The sequence below is a fragment of the Cavia porcellus genome, unplaced genomic scaffold (genome assembly GCF_034190915.1).
Source record: "Cavia porcellus strain 051 isolate PalLab524CR breed Dunkin Hartley unplaced genomic scaffold, mCavPor4.1 scaffold_10, whole genome shotgun sequence".
In the NCBI taxonomy this organism is placed as follows: domain Eukaryota; kingdom Metazoa; phylum Chordata; class Mammalia; order Rodentia; family Caviidae; genus Cavia; species Cavia porcellus.
In genome coordinates this window covers 31,764,019-31,787,618 of record NW_026947493.1, presented here as the reverse complement: position 1 = coordinate 31,787,618, position 23,600 = coordinate 31,764,019, and the positions used below count along the sequence as shown (strand labels likewise).

Below are 23,600 nucleotides of genomic sequence, written 5' to 3'. Positions count from 1 at the left end.
TTTCAAAGCAACAGTTGAGAAGCACACTGTAAAATCAGCACTGTCTTTTCATCTCACATCAATATAGCTGTGTTTGGAGATAGGTAACAAGCACTTATATAGATGGGAAATCATGCTTTCTCACTGCCTCTACGCTACAGCTTCTCCTGCTCATGTCCTTTGTCATAAAATCCATAAAGTGGAGAGGGCTCAGTTCCTGCCAAGTGCTCCGTGCTTCAAGAACTCATAGAAAGTAATGCCTTCTTCATCTTCATTTAAATATACTTTACACATTCTCTGCAGAACTGAATGTCTTTCTGGTTTGGCAGTATTTTCCCTTGGGCTGAGAAAATATGAATGATACAGCATGTTACAACCATTTTCCAGCTAAGGCTCCATTAGATATGGCAGATAATTTAACTCTGGAGGCACAAATCTAGACATGCGGCACCAAAGGGAACCTCAACACGTGAATGCTGACATGCTGCGTGTGCGAGACACCGTGGAAGAAGTCTGACTCCTTCCTTTCCTTCTGTCTATTGCTACCAGCACAGCTATTTTATAGTATTACATTTAACAAACGCCTCCTGAGCCCCTGTAGTGTTATAAACTTTACGATGAGGTACTGAGTTTACTGGGAAGGCAGAGTTAGACTGGCATTTGTAAGACAGCCAGTAGGTGGTATTAGGTAGAGCCGAGCCCAGGGAATCTGGCATAGCCGAGAGAACAGTTTACGGCAGGCTCTATAGCAAAGGTGATGAAAGGGTTCTTCCTGAAGGGTCAGAAGAAGGCAGCAGGGCAGACAAGTGGCAGGCAGAAGGAGCGAGAGGTGAGAAGAGCTTGAGGCCCTCTGGGAAGCAGTGTGAGATGGCGGCAGAGGGCTGGCGCACACACCGGGTGAGGAGACGGTAATACGAGGCAGGAGGGAGCGGGGTGCTTGGGTCACTGGGGCAGATGGGCAGAGAACAGACTGATGGGGAATGAGAGAGTGACCCTGAAGTTTAATGAGGAGCTTGCTGCTGTACAATAGGCAAAAAATAAATTTTGAAAAGTAGTACAGAGGTGTATGGAAATACACATGCGAAACAGAACCTCCCCTTGACAACATCATCCACCTGTGTCAAAAGAGCTTGTAACTCAGTGAAATCAGAATATGCCACCCTGAAATATAGTTTAGAATACTGATCATTTTGAGCTGGAGGCCAATTAGAAATGGTAACGGAAAGAAAAGAGCTAATGTCCCTCTTTTTTCCTAAAAGCAGGGCCACTTATTTCCCCTGAAAAAGACGCTGTCCTTGTAGTAGGAAGAGAGTATTTTCATCATCAGTGTGGCACTCTAACATCGGGATGAATCTGCAGAAGACCCTTCCTGACGTGACTGTTCTTTTCCATTAGCGTCTCCAGATGTTCTCTAGCCACCTTCCCACAACCTACTGTCTCTAGCTGAAGCCCTTCCCTTGGTCTTGTCACAGTGAAACAGCTTATCTCTGTTAAAATGGTGCAGAAAGGCTGAGGCGGGAGGACCACGGTCTGAGAGCAGCCTAGATTACATAGCAAGATCCTTAAAAAACCGGCTTCTCAGCACAGCCCTCTTTTGGCTCTTTCCTTCTTTTCTACAAAGGTCTCAAAGCACGTGCGAAAATTAAAATATGGACATTGAGCACAGTCTACAAGCTTTCCCCTTGTTAATCGGATTCATAAGGCCCAGTCACAGACGCAAAGGAGGAGGAAAAGCCTAACCTTCCGTCTCCCGAGAAGACATCTTGTCCGTCTTTCTTCCAGAGTGAAGATTTCTAGGCATTTTGCCTCAAGGAATTCGCTTTCTCATAGACAATATTTTAAGTACTTTTGTGTGTCCTATGTATTAAGTTAAATTTGAATGGGTATTGAGTTTCTTCCTATGTGCTCAACACTGTTAGACATACAAGGATAAGGCACAGATATAAATGGCACAGATATAAATGGACAGGTCAGAAGTAAAGAAACACACATGTCCTCCAAAATGTGAAAAGTCCTTAGCCCTGTGTATGATCACAGAGGTACAAATTAAAATCAGGACATCCCACAGACACTCAGCAGCTTGCCACAAGTTCTGAGGTCGGATGGTCTGCATACGGGACGGGGAAATGACCCTCCCTGCAGTGCTGGAGAGCAAGGGTGGTGATGGTCTGTAACACCACAGTAACTTTCTGACCAAGCAGTCCCCCTGCTCACAATCTACTGTCAACACGTACTGTACTTGTTCAACCTCAGAAAGTTATGGGAATGAAGATGTTCACGATAGCACGACCTGCAGAATAAAACCTGGAAACCACCGACATGCTGGCCACAGGGACTGGCTAAGGAAACAATGACAAATTCAGACAGTGCCTTTCCAGCAGTTGTGAAAAATGGGATGGTCTAAATGTACAAACTCAGACGTGGAGAGATCTGTTTAGCAGAGAGTTAAAAAGAGAGCTTAGTCTTATTTTTATCTCTTTCAGGCAGAAAGAACATGTGGATATACGCATAGCGAGTTTCTGAAGAGTGTCCAAGAAACTGTTAACCATAGTCACATCTGGCAGAAGAACTGTAGGGGTGGAGGTGGAGGAATAGTACCTGTTTTTTACTTTGTACCTTTTTACACTGGGTGAAGTTGTACTTGCCCTACAGTTTAAAAAATTTTTTTATCTTTATTTTCTGGTTTCTTGGTATAGGGTCTCACTATGTAGGCCAGGCTGGCCTTGACCTCATGGTGATCATCCTGCCTCAGCCTCCTTAGTGCTGGCATTACACACATGCACCAGCAAACCTGGCCAGTTTTGTGTTTTTCCCCAGTGCAGGCTGCAGGTTGGTGGGAGAGGGGTGAGTAGAGGAGAGGGATGGAACCCAAGGAACTTGAGCATGCTAGGGTAATGCTATACTGCTGGGCTATATCCCTAACCCTGTTTTCACTCTCTCCCCTTCTCCTCCACCCTTTTCTTTCTCTTTTGATCTATAGATTGAACCTAGCACCTTGCATTGAGCTACATTCGCGGCCACTTTTCAGTTTTTACTTGAGATAGAGTCTCCTAAATTGCCTATGTTGGGCTCCAGCTTGTGGTCCTCCTGCCTTAGCCTCTCAAACAAAGGAGATTTCAGGCCACTGTGCCTGGCAGGCACTCTGGTTTTATTTTTAAGGCAGAGTCTCTGTCTTTAGGAAGTTCTAATGTGATGAAATCCACCAGGAGGTTTCCCTAAAGCACATCTTAATATCAAAACCAATGTTGAAGGTTACAGATGCTTCCTGGACATAGATGCTAGATTGGTACCTTAACCCACGAGGAGACAAGAACACGGCTGGCTTCCCTCGTGCCAACTTGTCCCTTCTAAGCTAAATCCTAGCTGCCGACCCTACTGGCATTGATCACAGCACAATCATTTTGGGTGTTCAGGAATGTTGGTAATGTTCCTGGAAACTGTCAGGTTTTCATCGGCATAAACCACAGCTATTTTACCTACAGATATGACTAAAACATTACCTGATCTGCCCCCAACACATCATTCACAAACCTGAGCTGACTTCCGCAGGGTCAGCTCTGGTGATTCAGCAGCTTAACCTGACCGAGGACACTTGCGGCCAGAAGCCAGGTGCCACAGAGGGGAGGCCTGCTCGAGCTCAGGGCACACAGACTCTTCACGCGGAGACACACGTTGACGTGCATGTGAAAACATGCATGTGATTTTAATGCTATGCTTTAATTTGCTTCTCCAAGGCCTTCCATCTTTAGTTCTTTTTCTCTTTTGGCTGCTACAGGATAAATGTTCATCAGCCTCACGGAAAACTTGGAAGTGACTCAGTTCTCCTTTACCTTTCACTGGAGGGGAATCACTTTGGGGTGAAAATTTTCAGGAAGTCAGTTTATCTCCTCAAAACAGGAAAACTAATCAAGCATTGTCTGATTAATTAGAGACACTTGAAAAAAATGTTATCACAGCTTACAGCTGTAATCAATTTAATCAACATGCAAAGAGCCAATCTATGGTTTTCTTGATTAACAAAGCTGAATGTTAAATAGAGAAGTGTGACATTATAGCATCATTACCTAAAGCTACAAATTGAGAATTTTCCCTAAATATTCAAAGCTAGTCAGGATAAAGTGAAAAATCTCTCATAATACTCTCCCCTCCCCTCCCCTTCCCTCCCCCCTCCCCTCCTTTTGTCTTTCTTTTTTCCTCTTTTCTTCCTGGTTCTAGGGGTTGAATTTAAGGCCTTTGCACTAAGCTATGTTTCCAGCCCTTTTTTCATTTTTTATTTTGAGCAAGGGCCTTTATAAGTCATTAAATTACCCATGTTGCTCTTAAACTTGTAATCCTCCTGCCTCAGCCTCCCAGAGTCCTAGTGTGAACCATGATACCAGCTCATACTCTATTCTTACCGGGAGCACCATGGGCACGCACATTTCAGTGCTACAGGACAGTCTGCAGGAGAATAAGCTTCCTCTGAGTAGCAGAAATGAGAAATGATATGAGAAGGTGCTGAGGCAAACTCAAATCCACACTTGCCACATAGTCACAGAATAAAGGTTACCACACAGTGACGGTGTCAGTGGTTATTGTTACTGAAAACTTCCGACAAAGATTCTCTCTAAAGCAACTTTCCGTAACACCTTTCAAAGAGTTATCAGGCAGCTGCATGCTACGCGCTTCATGACCAAGTCATGAGCAAACGAAGAGCAGCACATTTTGCAAACGAGCAAACGAAGAGCAGCACCTTTTTTTGTCTCTAACTAGAGAATAATTGCTTAAAATCAGAATACAAAGTAAAATCACCTAAGCCCTCCTGTGGAATAATGGGACTTAATGGTGCAGGAAGAGGAGGTGGGATTTCATCGGATGCTTTTAATTCGGCTCCTCCTGCTTTTGGAAAGGGTAACTACAAGGCATCATTTTCACAGCTAAGTGTGTCAGATCCCACACTTATACACTGATTTCCATTTTCTTTTCAAAGTCTGGTTATACCTTTAGGTTCACAAGTTGAATAAAACAATGATATGCTAAAAACAAGGCTCTGTGAAGTGAATGGCAATTTCATTTCCCTTCAGCATTGGCTGGCTGCACAGGGAAATAAAGCAGCGGTGAAAGCCGACAGGATATTCAGTTGATGAGATTTGGTTTCAGCAGTTCCGGGATGTGTTAATTGCGACATTTCACTTAATGGAAAATATTTTGATAGAATGCTTGATATGGGTGGTAAACGGACTTTTAAACAGATACAACAGTGCAAGGCTATTTCTAAAACACTGGAGAAGACAACCAGCTCTCTTGTTGTCTGAACTGTTCCTATGAGTAAGGTGGGCTTGCCAGGGCGGAAAACAATCCGTGCAAGTCACCAAGTTACCGCTGTCACTGTGGCTTTTCATAGTGTGACTCTGGTGCCTGTTCCACTGAAAACGGGGTCCTCACTGAGACAGCTTATGTGCTAACTGTAAGAAAGGTAGAAAGACACAGAAATACTGCACTATCAGAAACAAGCTGGCTATCTCAGACTGAGAGTTACCAGGGATCCTTCGAAGTGTAACATACTTCACAAATATACAGCTCTGTGAGTGATCACAAAATGAGCCATGATCTTCAAGATAGAGATGTTTCTTTTCCTTTTCCTCTTCTGCCCAGAGATGGCCCGCGTGGTGGTACTGCACGTCGGTATGCTTGTTGTTGGACTACGGGGGGATGGAATCATAACGTGCATTTGTTGGCTCCCTAGCTTCTTTCTTGACTATTACATTTGCAAACTTTTCCATAATTTTGAGTGTAAGCAGTACTGTATAGTGTGATATCATTCTCTTTTACTCACGAAAGTTCATGGGCTGTTTTCAGGTTGGGCATGTTTATGTAGGCAAGGAAATCCTTTTTCTCTTTCAACATGGGTGTAAGGAATGGGGATCTGCAGATCAACTGGCAAAAGACAGAATAAAAGGAGAAAGGGCAAAGTTTATTTACTGTGCATGTGGTTGCTGCTTGGCAATGAGAAACTCACTGAACAGAAAGGCTACTTAAAAGGGAAGCACACAGGCACGTGAGCAAGACTGCTGCGATGTTAACAGGCATGGTTCTGTGGATCTGAGCCAGCTGGGTTTACAGGAGGCTTACTGAGAGAGGGGCTCATGGCAGCTCGATAGATAGTCACATAGGGAAGTTAAAGTAAGAGCTTTTTCTGCACTGTCTGTTGTTCAAATGCTTTCAATTTAAAAGAAACAATACCAATTCTGGAGGTTGGGCGCATTCTCCATTTATGTATGACTTTGGGAGGCCACATATTTGCCTTTTCCTGGTTATTCACCTAGGAGGGTAATTATTAGATAAAGGGATGTGGTATATTTAGCCTATATAGATGTCATTCATGTGATTTTGAAAAGAGTTATATGGATTTATATTCCCTGTGTGTTTCAGTTGCTCCATATCCTCACCAAAATAGGCACTTGGGCGTGGCGGGGGGGGGTGTAGTTCAATCACAGTATAATTTCAATTTGCATTTCTCTGATGTTTGGTGAGTTTATGTACATTTTCATTTGATCCTTGACCATCTGAATATCTTTTATGAAATCACTATTCTGACTTCTTGGCCATTTTTCTTCTGAGTTACCTCTTTTTTTTTCTTACTGAGTTTCCTTATGAGGACAAGCCCTTTTTGTGTGGTAAACACTCCCTTTATTCTGTAGTTTGCCATTTTATCCTCTTAAGTGTTTAATAAGTTTTAATTTGAATAGGGCCCAATTTATTAATAGTTTCCTTTATGACTTGTGAAATTTGAAATTAAGAAATCTTTTTTACTCAAGGTCCTGAATCTACTCTTCAACATTGTCTTCTAGAATGTCATTGTCTTATCTGACGGTCATGATAGCCAACAGCCACAGGTGGTATGGGGCACCTGAAGTGGGGTTAGTCTGACTGGAGATGAGTTACAAGTTTAAACACACACTGAATTTCAAAGATTTGATATTAAAGGACCGTAAAATGTCTTACTAGAAATATTTGTGTTAAGTATGAAGGAATCAGTAAACTGCCAGAATGCCATAGAGACTGCTTTAAATGAAAACATGTAGACAAACTGTAGATACAGAAATAAATCTTACCTGAATTTCCATTACCTACCTGGGGCAGAGTGCTCTGAACTGCTCCAATCCCAGCCCTGCCCCTAGTCACCATTTAGAGGGACCTTTGGAACCTGAACATTTCCAGGAACTGTGTAAGTTAGCCTTATCAAGCTGTCCAGCCCTGCCCGTAGTGCTGTCTCCCTCTTATTAAGCTGACACAGAAACCCTTGTCCTCACCGTGCGGAGAGGCACTCTTTACAGAGTTCAGCTAAATGCATGTGTAAAGACATAAACCATTTCTCCTGTTAAGTTGTCTGTGGTTAATTTACAGACCTTCCTCTCCCATATGACAAACCTAAGTTGGTAGGAGAAATTTTCCACCCAACGATTACATGTTGAAATGGGGCGGGTTCAGTAAAACATATCACTAAAATTTACTCACTGATTTTTACTTTTTAAATGTTACCAGAAAATGAAAAGTCGCATTATAGGACTAACGCTCTGTTTCAGTTGGACAGCTGTGTGGAGGTTTTCTCCTTCAGGCAGGATTCCTGAGGTTTGGCAGGCAATTATGGGAGGGTCAGAGCACCCTCCTCCAGCTAGCAATTAGGACGACTCCAAAAGGGCTCTGCTTTCTGGAGAGATGATCTCTTTCAGATTCACACTCTTAAATAAGTCATAGCAGTGTGAAATCTCTGGCTCTTCCTCTTCCTGGGCCCTGAACTCTGGCTTTTGTCCCTTGTATCACATACAAGGCACTGCAGGCCACCTTCAGCAACTGGGCTTTTCAGCAGCTCTTTCTAAACTGGTATTTTTTTTTTTTTATTTATAGAAAAAAGCAAAACTGAAAAAAGGGTAGAAATAATACAGAATAAAAAAAAACAGTAAGAAACCACTAGTTAATAAATTACATATTGTTATCTTAAAAGTAGTTGTTCAAGTTACAAAATCAAAGCGTAAAAAGTGGGCAATCAAACAATGACAGTACAAACCATTCTGTTTGATAAACTAACAAAAACTTAGTAGTATAGTTATTTATCTTGCACACTTAAACATACAGTTATATCCTTCAGAGCACTTCCCTTCCCTTTCATTATTATAATATCTATTACATGTCTTGGATCTTATTCTTCCAGTTTTTTATTTTTATACAAAAGACAATATGATATTTACAAATATGAATCTTATTTCACTTAGGAGGATAGTCTCAAGTTGCCTCCATTTACCTATAGAAGCCTCAAGTCCATCCTTTTTATATCTGAGTAATATTCCATTATATAAAGTACCACATGTTTTTCATCCATTCTGCAGTTGATGGGCATTTGGGATATTTCCAAGATATAACTATTACAAATTGTGCTGCTATAAACATGGGTGCAAGTATACCACTGTGACATGATCTTTTCAGTTTTTCTGGGAAAATACTCAGGAGGGGAATAGCTGGATTGAATGGAATTTCCAAACCTAGTTTTTAAGGAATCGCCTTACTGATTTCCACATTGGCTGCACCGGTCTATACTCCCACCAAAAGTGGAGAAGTGTTCCTTTTTTCCCACAGCTTCGCCAAAATTTGTTATTGGTTGATTTCTTGATGGCAGCCATTCTTTCTGGAGTGAGATGAAATCTCAATGCTGTTTTAATTTGCATTTCTCCAATGACCAGTGATGGTGAACATTACTTCATGTATTTATTTGCCATTTGTATGTCTTCATCTGAGAAATGTATGTTCATCTCAGATGCCCATTTTTGGATTGGGTCTTTGAATTTGGGGGGCTTCATGTTTTTCAATTCTTTATGTGTTCTGGATATATGTCCTCTGTCTGAGACTACTGGCTAAAAGTCTTTCCCATTTTGTGGGTTTTCTTTTCACTTCGTTGGTGATTTCTTTGAAGTGCAAAACTTTTTAATAATATGAGATCCCAGTTGTTGATTCTTTGATGTATTTCCCCTGCTATTTGTGTTCTGTTCATGAATTCTTTGCCTACCCCTATATCTCCAAGATTTCTAACTACCTTGTCTTCCAGAAGATTTAGAGTTTCTGTTTTAACAGTATGTCTTTCAGTACTCTTTTTAGAGTTGATTTGGTGGACATGAATTTCTTCAGTTGTTCTTTGTCATGGAAGTATCTTATTTCTCCATTAAATTTCAAAGAAAGTTTTGCAGGGTACATCATTCTGGGTTAAAATTGTTTTCTTTCAGGGCTCGAAATACTTCATTCCAAGTTTGTCTTAACTTGAGGGTTGTGCTGAAGTCTGCCGTGACTCTAATGGGCTTTCCTTGATAGGTGAGTTGTATTTTCTTTAACAGCTTTTAGTATTCTGTTTTTATGCTGTATGTGTAGGATCTTAATTATTTTAAGTCTGGGTGTAGATTTATGTTGGTTATGACTGTTAAGCATTCTATATGCCTCATTTATCTGTATATCAGGTTCTTTCCCCATGTTTGGGAAATTTTCTGCTATTACTTCTGTGAATAGTTTACTGATGTCATTTGCGTGGACTCCTGCATCTTCATTGATGTCTATCAGTCTTATATTGTTTCTCTTGGCATCATCTTGAAGCTGTTGAATTGTCATTTCATGCTGCCTTGTTATTTTTGAAAGTTCTAATCTTTCATGATTGCTAGCTGCAGTCCTGGCCTCAACGTCTGAAATTCTATCCTCAGCTTCATTTAAACGGTTTTGCCAGCTTTTGATAGAATTTTTTATTTCTTGGATGTCTTTCTGAATTTGTTTCATGCATTCCGCTTGTTTTCTATATTGTTAATTCAAGGTTTAAATCAGTTTCCCATGCTCCTGTACTTTTTTTTTTTTTAAATCTATGTCTTCTCTAGCTATGCTCAGCAACTCCTTTACTAAGGTTGTCATTTCTGTCTTTATGTGAGAAACTATTTTTGATTTCCTCTATAGTCTCATGGATTTGTTTCTTTATTTCACTTGCTCTCTTTTCAGAGATTTCAGGCATATGACTTTTGTAGTCCTCTATTTCAATGTCTCCTGTACTTGCTCCTGATGGACTACATGTTTGAGACTGCATTTTGCTTTTTTGTTTTGTCATTTTCACCTTTCAGGCTAATATTTGGTCTTTCAATCCCACTAATCTCAACTGTTGGTAGTGTGTATCTTAAGGTCCTAATGTGTGATTGATGTTTGTCCAATTGCTGAGTACAGTGAAGAGGAGGGTGAGCTACCTGCATTTCTCTGGCAGGGCCTTTGGGTGAGTCCTATATTCTTCCTAGGCTGACTAGCCTAGGAGTACTGATGTTAAATCAACTCTTCATCCCCACTGTTACTATGTTTTCAGGTTGTTCCAGGCCACCAAATCTCCCTGTCTATAGTGTTTATTTTTATTGAGATCCTACTGTGTCACTGGGTGTCTCATAAGTCCTTTTAATTTTCTGAAGATTTGGGAGGCCTTATTGGCACACTCCTCAACCCACCTGATGTGTGGAGGAAGGACTCACCCATACTCTTGCCAGGCTTGCTGTGGTCCTAGAGCTAAAGAGAGCTTTGCTACTGCTTCTGTTTATCCCCTGAAGACCTCTATTTTAGGGGAAAACTTACTATACTGACAGAAGCCTGCTGAGGTCCTCTGTTTGGATGGGGGTTACTGAGTCTCCCATCAACTCAGCAAGGTTAGTCTACTGCAGTCCAAGGTTCTTGGAGGAAGAAGGGCAGCTAAAGATCCACAGTAATACTAGGACTAGAAGGTAGGGAAGGGTCCCCGAGGGTGGGAGGGCAGAAGTGGAAGTGGAACCCTTTGAGGTAGAGGTCTCAGGTCCCCGGGTGGGAGGACAGGCATGGAAACATTTTCCTTAGGGATCTCTCTTGGATCAATGTCCTGCAGGTTTTCACTATCTTGAGTTTTGTGTGAAACAACCAAGTCTGCCACTGCTGGAAGCAGAAGCCATGTTAAGTCACACTTAACATGTCACACTTGTCACTTAATGGTATTAAATCTGTCACACTTGTCACTGAATGGTATTAAGACTTGGAACATAGTTGATGTGGAGAACAGAATAAGTAAGTTTTTTGGTCACTTATATACTTTATTGTATGAGTTCTTCGACACATGTATATTGAGAAAACTTCTTAAATGCATGACTTAAAAACACAGTGAATCATAATAATCATTTCAAGGCACTAGATTTTCTTTTTCTTTTTTCTTTTTTGTGGGTACTAGGAATCAAACTCATGACCACATGCTTGCTAGGCAGGCACATCCTGTGCGGCTGAGCTACATCCCTGGCTGGATTTTCAATAGCATATGAATAATATTTGAAATCTCACAATCTCTTCTTTAATGTGAGGTTACTAAGTATCTCTATCACAAACTGATGTTTGTATGTGGTACATAATGTTGAAATTCTCTTTCCATTTCCTCCTGCCTCCTTCTACCCATCCCTTCATCCCTTTCCTTTTGGGTTTCTTTTCTTTTTGTTTTTGATTCAGGTTTGCAGTACATAACGGTTTACATTCCTCCTGGGGAGTTGGTACAGGTACATAACATAGCCCAATTCCTTTTTTCATTGCTTATCCCTTAAGTCCTTCCCTTTGCCTCTATCTTCTGAGGCATTCCTTTCTTAGAATGATCTATCTCCCTATTTTCTATTATCTATCTTTTATTTAGCTCTTCACTTTTACTCTGGTTTTTTCATATAAGAGAAACAATGTGATATTTAAGGTTGTGTGTTTGATTTATTTCACTTAATATTATGGTCTCAAGGTACATGCACTTTCCTCAAATGACTCAAGTTTGTCTTTATTTGTGGCAGAGTAGCACTCCATGATGTGCAAATACCACATCTTCTCTATCCATTTATCCGCATATGGACATACAGGTCACTGCCAAGATTTAGCTGTCATGAACTGTGCTTCTATAAACATGGGGTATGCACATATCTCTGTAATAAGACGTTTCTATCTCTTCCTCTGGAAGATACCAGAAGGAGAGCTGGGTCAAATGGAATTTACAGTTTTAGTTTTTTGAGGAATCTCCACACTAATTTCCACAGAAGTTCTTGTATGTCTTGATTTGAACGTGACTTTCACAATATCCAATCTGTCTGCCAGCAGAGGCATATGTTCTCAATTCAGCACTCAGACCCAATTCAGCAAACACAGGATGTCATGAAAGATATAAGATGGATAAATGTGATATACCATATTAAAGACAAAAACTACATGATCATCTCAATAGATACAGAAAAGCTTCTGATGAAGTCCAACACTTATGCATGATAAAACCCTACAGAAATCTAAGTAAATGGTCTTTATCGCAATCTGATAAAAAGCATCTATGAAAAACCAACAAACAGCATCATACTAAATGAACAAAAACTGAAAGCTGTTAATCTACAATGAGGAACAAGACAAGGAGGACCACTATCACCACTCCTATTCAATGTAGTTATGGAAACATTAGCTAGAACAATTAGACAAGAGAGAGTAAAATAAAAGGAATAAGGGTAGGAAAGGAACAAGTAAAATTGTCATTATTTTCAGATGACATGATACTCTACATAGAAGATTCCAAAAATGCCACCAAAAGACACCTAGATTTAATAAATAAATTCAGTAATGTAGCTAGATATAAAGTATCATGCAAAAATCAATAAAATTTCTGTACACAACAAACTCACTAATAAAGAAATTAGGAAATCACACCCTTTACAGCTAATGTCCAAAAAATGAAACAGTTAGGAATCACTCTAACAAAGGAAGTAAAAGATCTATACATTGAAGATTACAGTACTCTGAAAAAAGAAATCAAAGAGGATCTCAGAAAATGGAAAGACATTTTGTGTTCATGGATAGGAAGAACAAACATTAGGAAAATGGCCATTCTCCCAAAACTGTCATACAGCTTTAATGCAATCCTGATCAAAATACCACTAGCATACCTCACAGATCTAGAGAAAACACTCCTAAAATCCATCTGAAGCCAGAAGAGATCTAAAATGGCAAAGGCAATTCTGGGCAACAAAGGCAAGGCAGGAGGGATCACAATCCCTGACTTGAAATTGTACTACAAAACTACTGTGATAAAATCATTATGGTCCTAAACAAAACAAAACAAAACAAAACAAAACAAAACAACAAAAGGAAAAACAACCCCCCCCCAAAAAAAGAAGAAAAAACCAGACCTGAGGATCAATGGAAAAGAACAAGAACTACAAACACAACTACAAGCACATTCAGCTACCTTCTCTTGTCAAAGGGGCCAAATATATTCACTGAAAGAAAGACAGCTTCTTTAATAAATTGTGCCAGAAAAACTGTCTTTCCACATGCTGAAGACTAAAACTAGATCTATGCCTGTCACCACACACTAAAATCAAAATGGATCAAAGATCTAAATATCAAAGCAGAAACACTAAATGTACTGGAAGACAAAATAAGTAGAAATCTTGAAGACAATAGGGGTAGGCAGAGTTCACACATAGAACCAAACTGCATAGGAAATACTTCAAAGAATCAACAACTGACTAGGATCTCATGTTATTAAAAAGTTTTTGCACAGCAAAAGAAATCACCAACAGAGTGAAAAGAAAACCTACAGAATGGGAAAAAATTTTAGCCAACTGTTCCTCAGAAAAAGGACTTTTATCTATAACATATAAAGAATTGAAAAATGAGGCTCTCTGAATTCAAAGAGCCCATCCAAAAGTGGGCATCTGAGTTGAATATGTACTTCTCAGAGGAAGCAATACAAATGGAAAATAAATATATGAAAAAAAGTTCAATATCATTGATCATTTGAGAAATGCAAATTAAAACAACACTGACTGAGATTCTACCCCAAAATGAATGGCTATCATCAAGAAATCAACCAATAACAAATGCTGGCAGGGCTTTAGGGAAAAAAGAACCCTTCTCTATTGTTGGTGGTGGGGATAGACTGGTGCAACCACTTTGGAAATCAGTGTGGAGATTCTTCAAAAAACTTGAACTAGAGGTACGACTGAACCCAGCTATTCTCCTTCTGGGCATTTTCTCAGAAGAACTGAAAACATCATACCACAGTGATATATGTACACCCATGTTTATAGCAGCACAATTTGTAATAACTAAATCGTGGAAACAACCAAATGCCCATCAACCATGGAATGGATAAAAAGATAAGGTATTTTTATATAATGGAGTACTACTTAGCTACAAAGAAAGGTGAATTTGAGGCTTTTATAGGTAAACAGATACAATTAGAGACCCTACTCATAAGTGAAATAAATCAGACTTGCATATGTAAACATTTTATTGTCTACCTAGTGTATGAAAGGGAGACTGCTTAAAGGGAAAGAACAACTGGGATGGGGGAAAAATGAAAAGGAAGGGATACACACACACACACACACAAGATAGCTAAGATAACTACTCATTCTATTAGATCACTGAAAGAATCAGTTAGTGCTTATACTGTCTGACTGATTTTGCATGCCTGTATCTGGCAATCTGAGCAACTATTTTGACGACAATAATATGCAACATAACACCATTGTAAATTTCCTATCATTTTGTTTTGAAATTCTGTATTTTTATTTTTTTATAATTTTCTTTAAAAAAAAGAGAGGTAAGATAGAACACAAACTACATCTAAAGACACCTAAGTATTCACATCAAATGCCTAAAGGACTTTGCCCACTGAGGCATGAAACATCCAGAGAACTTTGACCACTCGTGTTTCTTTAGATTTTCTTGCCCAATGTCCCTGCCTTCTTTAAAGTCCTATAATAAAATTCCACTCCTATTTGCTTCTTTCTCTTTGGTCCTCTGTCTGCCTGCACCCAGGCACAATAAATTCCATGCCATGTTGCCTTTACACACACACACACACACACACACACACACACACACACGACAAGCTGTCCTCTAAAATCAGATAGCATTAGAGAAGAGCAGAAGAGGGTACTTAAGCCATTATAAAAGCCAAATGCTGTATACACATTCCTGGTCCTTTAAATACCTGTATGGCTATTCAAAATATTAGATGACAGGTTAGGGCCATACCAGATTCTAAAATTTCCTAGACCTACCTTTTTCTTATCCTCTTTATAGAAGGCTATTGCTGAGTCTTCCTAGTAAAACAATGGTTGATTACATTTATTATTACTTTATTGTTTGGATCATTCTTAGTTATTTTTTTGTCTACAACACAATTCAAAGTCAGGCCTCAAGATAATCAACAAAAACCAGGCCTACATATTCCCCAAGGGATGAGATAAAGGATAACACCTGGTCTAATAGTCTAGCTAGGTATCAGTCACCTCAGCAGACAACCAAGAGCCCAGGTCATCACCGACCTGAAAAGTTCTTTGGTCTTTCCAGGCCTGCTCACTACAGGACTTACTTCCCATTGGATCATCACTACCTAAACAACTCACAGGACCCTTCGGTCAGTTCTGGGTCAGTTCGGTCAGTTCTCTTCTTTCCTTCTCTGCCCCACCCCCGAAGTCCCCATTACCTCCCGATCTGGACCCGAGGATGTACAATACCTCCTCCCCTTCCTTGGCTCTCAGACCTCTCACCATCACATTAAAGCCAGACCACCCCCTCCTTCCCAGTGCTGACACCCTGTCCCCAGTCAAACTCTGAGAGTAAAGCCAGTTACTTCTCTCCTGCTCCCACGTGGTCTTCTGGCCCCTACCAACTCTCAGTCTTTCCAATTCTCCCTGTCCTGAAAGTGAACAGCACTCAGAAATTAGTACAAGAGCTCACACTATCAATTAGAGAGTCCTCCTAGGCGCCTGTGGTGCCCAGCCTCTAAACCCAGGTAACATTAGACACACGCCCTTTTATCTTCTATCTCCCCCCTACTACCCACAACTCAGCCTAGATTTGAAGGACGCCTTCTTTCCTGCCCCTTACAGCCCTCCACACAACCTCTCTGCACCTCTGCTTCAGTCAGGCCCTCACCCTTGACCGCTGTCCTTCCGCCCGTCCGTCCCCCACCTCATACAATGTACAGGCGATCTCCTCTGCAGCCCCTCTTATGAACTCGTACAAGTTTTCAAGGGGAGTCATTTGAAAGAGTAATGGTTCTGCTCATTCTGAAAAGACAAGTGGGGTCAGTGGATAGGAATTTAGGGGCGCCCTGTCAGCTGTGGGAGGAAGTCTGTCTGTTGTGGAGTTGTCTGAGGTGGAAGTGGAAGGGAATGTTCTCAGCTTGCTTCCCCACCAAGATGCACAGCATGGGGAAGTGAGGGCCTGGGTTACAGCACTGCCACACTCTCCTCAAATCCAAGATTCCTGGAGCCCTCAAAGTGTGGTTATATTTGAGAAAACTTATTCCTGGCATTTTTAGTCGTATCTCTACCAGCACTGTCACTGTAAGGGCCTGTTCAGGGTGGGGAGACTGCCTCACTCAGCCTTGCAGTGGCTCTGTGTGGTGGGCAGGGGCGATGTGCTGTTCTGTTTTCAGACAATGAAGCTGAGGCTTGGAGAGGATAAATAACTTCGTAAGAACCCAGGCCTGGCATTTTTGTTCCATAGACAGTGTTTTTTATTGGGGCATTATACCATTAAGACTGCTTATTTTACAATATTTCAGTGAACTGTATCCTGAGTTCAACGTTTTAACCAATTTCTTTTAACTGTGAAAGTATGATTTAGCTCAGTGGCATAAGTGCCTGCCTGGCAAGCGTGAGGTCGTGAGTTCGATCCGTGGAACAACAACAACAAAAAAGAAACATTCTATTTCTACTGAAAAAATATATTTGATTCATGACTAGTATGTGTCAGAAAAAGAGTAGGTCATGCTTGGTAATAACACCAAAAGGTTTATTACTTGCTCATGTTTAATGGTCATACAGGATCACTGAAGGGGACTTAATTTTTGATATAGTCGTTCAGTTAGCAGGAATGTTTCTAGTCAAAGGAAAAGAGAATCAGGAGGGTTTCATATGTACAATTAAATGCTCCAGTCAAGTAAAAGCCTAATTCATTTGCTCCTAATTTATTGCTTGGAATAACGGTGATGAACCTATGGCAGGTGGCACTGTGGGTAGTTTGTATCATGGAAAGCTTTAAAAGGTTTGCTGACCCTGAGTTAGAACTAGGTGGGCTACTGGGATAGGGAAAAGGAGAAAAGAAGGAAGAGAAAAGAGAAAATGATATAAATTTGGAGATACATACATAAGATAGCTGAGGTGATTATATGACTAATTCTATTAGTTCTTGGAAAACAACAGTTAACACTATATGATTAGATCAATTTTGCATGTCTCTATCTGTAATCTAAGCAACTCTTTTGAAGATAACAAAATACAATATAATAACCATTGTTAAATTCCTATCTTGTTTTGAAAGCCTATATTGTTACAGCGCTAATAACTTTACAGATAAATGTTCAAGGAAGCTAGAAAATGTGGAAACAATCTTTGCTGTGTACATCTCAGAATTTTTACCAAAAAGAGCAATGATTATATCTTTACATTAGCTTGTTAACTTATACTAAGTTGAAAGTATTCCTGTTAGAGAAATTGTTAGAAGAGAGAAATTTACAGTCATGCTAAATTCTGGTAAGTCTTCACTGTGTATAAAAAACATACTTTGAACCATAATCATGCTTAGGATTCACGCTCTAGGCATGCCTTTTACACCTGAGTTAGTGCAAGTGTTTACACAGTAATTTTTATTCTCTTAACAAGTTTCATTGTATGTAATTATTAAAGACACTGTTGGTGAACTACTATTACTGGTGAACTTTCATTGGTGAGGAGCTATTATGAAACAACCCAATGGTAGGTTTTGAATACTAAGATGTTACAATCAAAAGTGAATACATCAAAGAATTTTATTTGGAAAATTATTGGCCATGCAAGTATGTCATTCATATATTAAATTTATATATTTCAAATATCTCAAAAATTTTTTTCTGATAAATATATGTAACAGTAATATAAAATGACTCAATAGTCACTTCAAATTTGACCTATTTTTATGCTCTACCTGTGGGAAAATATAGTAAGCTTATTTATGAATGCTCTATAACCTCAACTACAAAACTAAAAACTGACAATGAAGACAAATCAGAGCATCTCTGAAGCATTTAACTGGACATGGTTCACCTGGCAAATTGGTTAAGAGGACAATTTCTTGTTGTGATTGAAATGCCTGAAGAAAAAGTTCAACTGGCATTAGTATGAGTAAAACATAATTAACATTTATATTACAAATGCTAGGTCAGGGGAGAAATAATTTTAAAAGTTAATGATATTTCTTGTAGAGGTTTGCTGTAGTGTGTTTTATTGTACTTTTTTTCCAATTTGAAAGCTACCCATTTTAATAGCGAATAGCCCCAAATGTTAAGGTCAAACTAGAAATACGTTGATGATTTAAGAATGCAGGCCAGGTGCTTTATTATATCATACCACTAGATGCTGTTATGGTTTAAAAACATCATTAAGTCAGCACAAACCCCCCACTATCATTTCCTGTGCGCTTTTCACACCAGCTGCCTTCTGACTATGAGTAATCTGTTAATCTGTTCTTTGCCTTGCAATCTGTCAAAGTGACAGATCATTCCTTCCCTATTACACAAGATCTTCATTTGCTCTATGCCTTGTTGCTATTTCTTTTTTGCTGGCACTGAAATTTAGAAATTCATGGGCAAATTTAGAGAATGTTTCATTGTAGTTGTCTCTATTTATTTTCTACTTGTTTCATTTTTCCGGCAGGAGAAAACAGAAGTTTTCTGGACTCACAAAGGGAATTAATAGTATTTCTAGAAGGAAGGCAATTTTGGGTTTCAGCAAGAGCTTTGCTAAACAGGTTGGCAGAGGAGATCAGTGGTAAAAGACAAGGCAAGAAGTATCCTTTACCAGTCTGACCAGGATGGAGTTCTTCCAATTCTAGTGGCCAAAGCATAGATTAAACTCCATGATCAACCCTGACTCGGTGTATAGAAAACGATCATTCATTTAGTAGTTTAAGAATAAGTTGCTCCCACAAAAGATGAAGTTTCATTAGCAAAATTTGCTGCTTAACTGAAACCAACACTATGATCTTATTTAAACTCAGATTTTCATTTTATTATGATGTCCGGTGATTTTAGGATGGAAATATGGAAGGCCTCTCTGTAGAGAAGGTGTTTATTTGGGTAGAGACCCTAGTGGTGGAAAGAGGAGGCCAGGCAACAAGTTAAGAGTAAAGGGCTCCAGGCAGAGCTCCTGAGGTGGGACTGTGTGTGGAGCATTTGAAGAAAAGAGAAAACATGATGCTTGGTGTGGAGTGAGCTGCACACAGGCCCTACTGGTATGGAACACTGTGGATAAAATGGGCTTAGATACTATATGTCTGCCTGAACAAGGCACTCTCATAGAAACATTCTGATTGCGAATAAAACAGTATTATTGTAATCTTTTTTTCAGAATACACAATTCTTGCATAAACATTAAAAAATATGAAATTTAATTGGTTTTATTTAAGATGAAGATTTTTATTTTCCATGGTGTCTGTATAACCCTACTCTGTCCCTGCCTACTTCACTCAACTCAAAAGCTGATGGAAGCCCTAAAACAGCACAAGTAAGAGGACAGGTATCAATACAGGAAAAAGGAAAGAAGGGAGGGACCAAGGAGGAGGGGGAGAGGGGAGACAGAGAGAAAAGAGGAGGAGAAAAGAGATGAGCAGTCGGCTGTGCGTTATTGCTGTGACAAGTGGATGTTAAACGTAAGAAAGGGTTATTTTGGCTCCCGGTTTCAGTCCAGGCCTGGCTCCAGGTGAGGCGGACCGTCATGGCAGGATGGGAGCAGTGGCAGCTGCCCACGTCACAGCAGACAGGAAGAGGCAGGAGGAGCAGGGCATGAAGGCGAGCCTGCTGTTTGAGAACTCGGAGAACAACCTGGCAGGTCTTCAGCCTTTGAACGAGACCTGCAGGCTCTGAGTGTGGAGAATCAGGGCCCTCACAGCAATAACCACACTCCATTAGGGGAGAAAGACGTCTGCTCAGGTACTAAGGAAATCTTCTGCCATGACTTCGTTTAAAGGCAAAATATGTTAAAAACTCAACTTGGTTTAAAATGATTCAAACTTAATCATTTCAAGAGTAACATTAAATTCAAGTTCTGCATTGAATTTTACTTGTGAATCTTATCTTTTGTGTTAGAAAACAAAAAAGAAACCTAAGCAGTAAAAGAGAAGCCCATTAAGTTGACACCTGATGATTGCAGAGAAAAATAAAAAAATGAATCCACTGTGATCAGTCTGGAGTAGTGTGCACAGGTTATAATGACATGCTGGCTTGTCTCAGGCTTGTTGAGGAGGCGGGAGACAAGGTCGCTGGTTATTAAACATTTGTCACAGTCTTCAGGGCTTTATCAGATGATTACAGTTTTTAGTATGTTTATGTCACACAAACATGTGGCAAAACTACAAAGGACTCAGGCGCTAACACGATCTGCAATGACATTTTCAAATACTGTAGATAAGTGACAAATCATAAAGGAAACACTTTAACAACCACGCCATTCGCCACTGCTGGGAATTACAGAAGCATTTGCTATATTATTTAGTTCCATAAACAGTTAGCACCTTACGAAGCCCTTGACCACATTCCTGCCTCTCCCTCCTTTTTCAGTGTCTAATCATCATTTGAAGTGAAAGACTGGTTATCGACTGCCCGCATGTGAACAGACAACCAGCATGTAATCACAGCTTCCTGTGTGAAACTCACTGCTGCACTTCTATGCTGCTCTGAAGAATCCACACAAATACATAAACAGATATGCTTAAGGGGCAGCTCTAAACCTGCAAATCAGTAGATGGCATTTTAAAATACATGATTCGAGGCTGCAAATGACATGCTTTTGCTCTGTCTGGCAGCATGCAAGTTTGCAGGCTAGGAAACACTTCCCAACATGAGTGAGCTGTGAAATGGTTTCTTCCTACCCCACCCTCCTCTAAATTGTGTTAGGTTATGTTAGCCGCTTCTGTACTCTGTCCTATGGGCTGGCAGTGCCCCAAGAGGCAGCACTGCTGGATGCGGGAAGGAAGGGCCACAGTACAAGACGCTGCCTAAACATCAGCAGTGTGTTTGGAGAAAATAATGGGAAATACCACTCCCCGCCTACAGCGCAGGGAGACTGGCTTTGCTGCAGACCTAGACACCAGGGAATGAGATGAGGGGAGGTGTATACATTCCAATTCCCAGGCTGTAATCTTCTCAGAGAAAGGATTACCAGTGCACGCACCCTGATTCAATGTCAAGTAGTACCCCGCGAGTGTAAGTGAATGATTTCACTGCAAAGAAAACAATATATGAATATCTGCTATTTTCAATGTACAGCTAACTATTCATAATCCAAATCTGTCTGCTTTGTGGGTTACACATGATCATTAATTTCAATCCTGGTCACACAAAATGAGGAAGATAATTATGATGCAGGAATGGAAATCCACAACAAAATGCAAATGAAATGAGAGACTGGGAATATAGATTATTCTGTTACATTAGTGAAGCTGATCAAAATTGGATTCTCTAAATCTGTGTATGTGCACCTAAGTATATGTAATTTAAAAGTCTCAGGTTCTCAGGTCTCCGGAGCAATTGCTGGTGTTTGTCTGAAGCATTTATGGCCATCTTCCTTCCTGACAGGCACTGGCATGCCGTTTTCTTTGTTACTGTGACACACATGCCTCGTCCACCACTCAAATTTCCACCACACCTAACACTTGCTCTTTATATACTGGTCAGAATCTGCATATGGGGCATTTTCCACTCAGGATTCAGGTCGGATGCCTGTTCAGCCAAGGCAGTGCATTTAGGAACTCACTTCTTCACTGCAGCTTTCATATATTACCACTATAAAGTTTAATTTAAAATTCTTTGAGATATAGAACATGGAATATAATTGTAAGACAGTAATAAATATAAATGGTAAGAATCATAGTGGTCAGTTTGAAGCTGACCTACATACACTATAGCAATGATGGTGAACGTTAAGAGCTTTCTGTGATAACAACTAACGGCCGTGGCACCTGTGCCCCAGGTTTGCCGCCACTGTATTGTATGATTGTGCTTATCTTGTTTTATATGATGACATATGCTAACCTCAACATTTTGTAATCTTTTTATTTATGGCCAATACAGTCTTTCTGTCAGTTCTCTAAGCTGCCAAGTTTAGGAACCAAGAGTCAAGCCTCAGACTATATAAATTTTCTGAATAGGCACATAATGTTATATAATTATTTTCTAGGAAACTAGCTAACAAACCCACAAATTGAGTTGATAGTAGTTAAATTTTTTGTACTAGAATTTCTTTTTTTTTTTCATTCTGAAGAATTACTTTTTCCTGAGTGCGTGGATATTTAATTGCCTGCATAAGATAAAATGCCTGTTCTCCTGGCAAGAGTTCATAGATTCTTACATGTCAGCCATTGTCCTTTGGTGTTCTGTCTTTGGGAATTAACTCATAACAGAGATTTGTTAAAGTCTCATACTACCACTTTCAAATATTCATTCATTCATCCACCCATCTAATTTTTCTGAAGAATGTTTTTTATATAGCCTCATGAAAGAAAACTAAGTAGCGTGACCCACTGGGAGTGGTTTTTCCAAATCAAGTCTATAAGGAGTCTTAGAAGAATCATAATTCTGGAATTGAACTCAAAGCACATATGACCCAAATTCTTTCTTTTACACATGGGGATGTTTATATCATTAAATGACGTATGGAGAGGTTGAAATGATATATTAGGTTGGTGGCAGGAGTAGGGGCTCTTTTCTCTTTTTATTTTTCTAACATATTTTACTTTTACTTTCATTTGTTCAGATTACAAATTCTGAATTTGTTATCATTTGGACAAAAGTTGCATTTCCAGTTACCCTGAGCACCTACTCACATCTAGGAAACTACATGGGCAGCAAGTTTGTAAGTGACATGTTCTCCTAGCAAAAGATTTTAAGAATGCTAAAACACCTTTTAAACATAAACTGAAATTCCAGTCTCAATTTTAAACTCCTCATTGTATCTGTTTATGATCCTAACATGAAAGAGGATCAGGTGAAGAACACAGGAATACTCCTGGCCCCAGGAAGGGTTCTAAAAGCCATGCTGATGGTCTCTCGGGAGCCATTCTAGTTTTACGAGCTTGGCTCACTGCTCGTTGCTGACTGGACCCAAAGTGGAACATGGTCTAACCCAGGCCAATCATATTTTTTCTCTTGGAAAGTAAAAACTGGAATCGGACATAATCTGTCAGTCTCAGCATGTACTTTGAACTGTAGTATGTTAACTCAGGAGCTGTCAGCACTTGTGGACAGAGAAACAGAGAAAGCTAGCACTCAGAGAAAAGAGTGGAACAGAAGGAAGATGCAAGCAGAGAGAGAGATCAAGGGTTCTGCCTGGCTGCCTGCTGGCTTCTCTTGTCCTAGTTTTAAGCCCCTTCCTGAGGCCTGGCTGTCCTTTGGTTTTGGGATTCAGCCTGTGTTTTATTTAACAAGCTCTTCCTGCCTTTTTCTCTCCCTTTGTGTCTCTTTTGAAATATGAGCCAAATAGTTTTTGTTACATGTAAACCAAGGAATCTTAATTCAGATAGTAGAGCCATAGCTACAGTGATATCCTTACTTT

The 23,600-nt window shown here is 39.9% G+C and overlaps 1 protein-coding gene across 3 annotated transcripts in view; it reads right to left on the bottom strand.

The window, feature by feature from the left end:
* Window positions 1-23,600, bottom strand: part of Cfap20dc (CFAP20 domain containing) — a 274,176-nt gene that overhangs the window by 34,297 nt on the left and 216,279 nt on the right. The window lies entirely within an intron of this gene.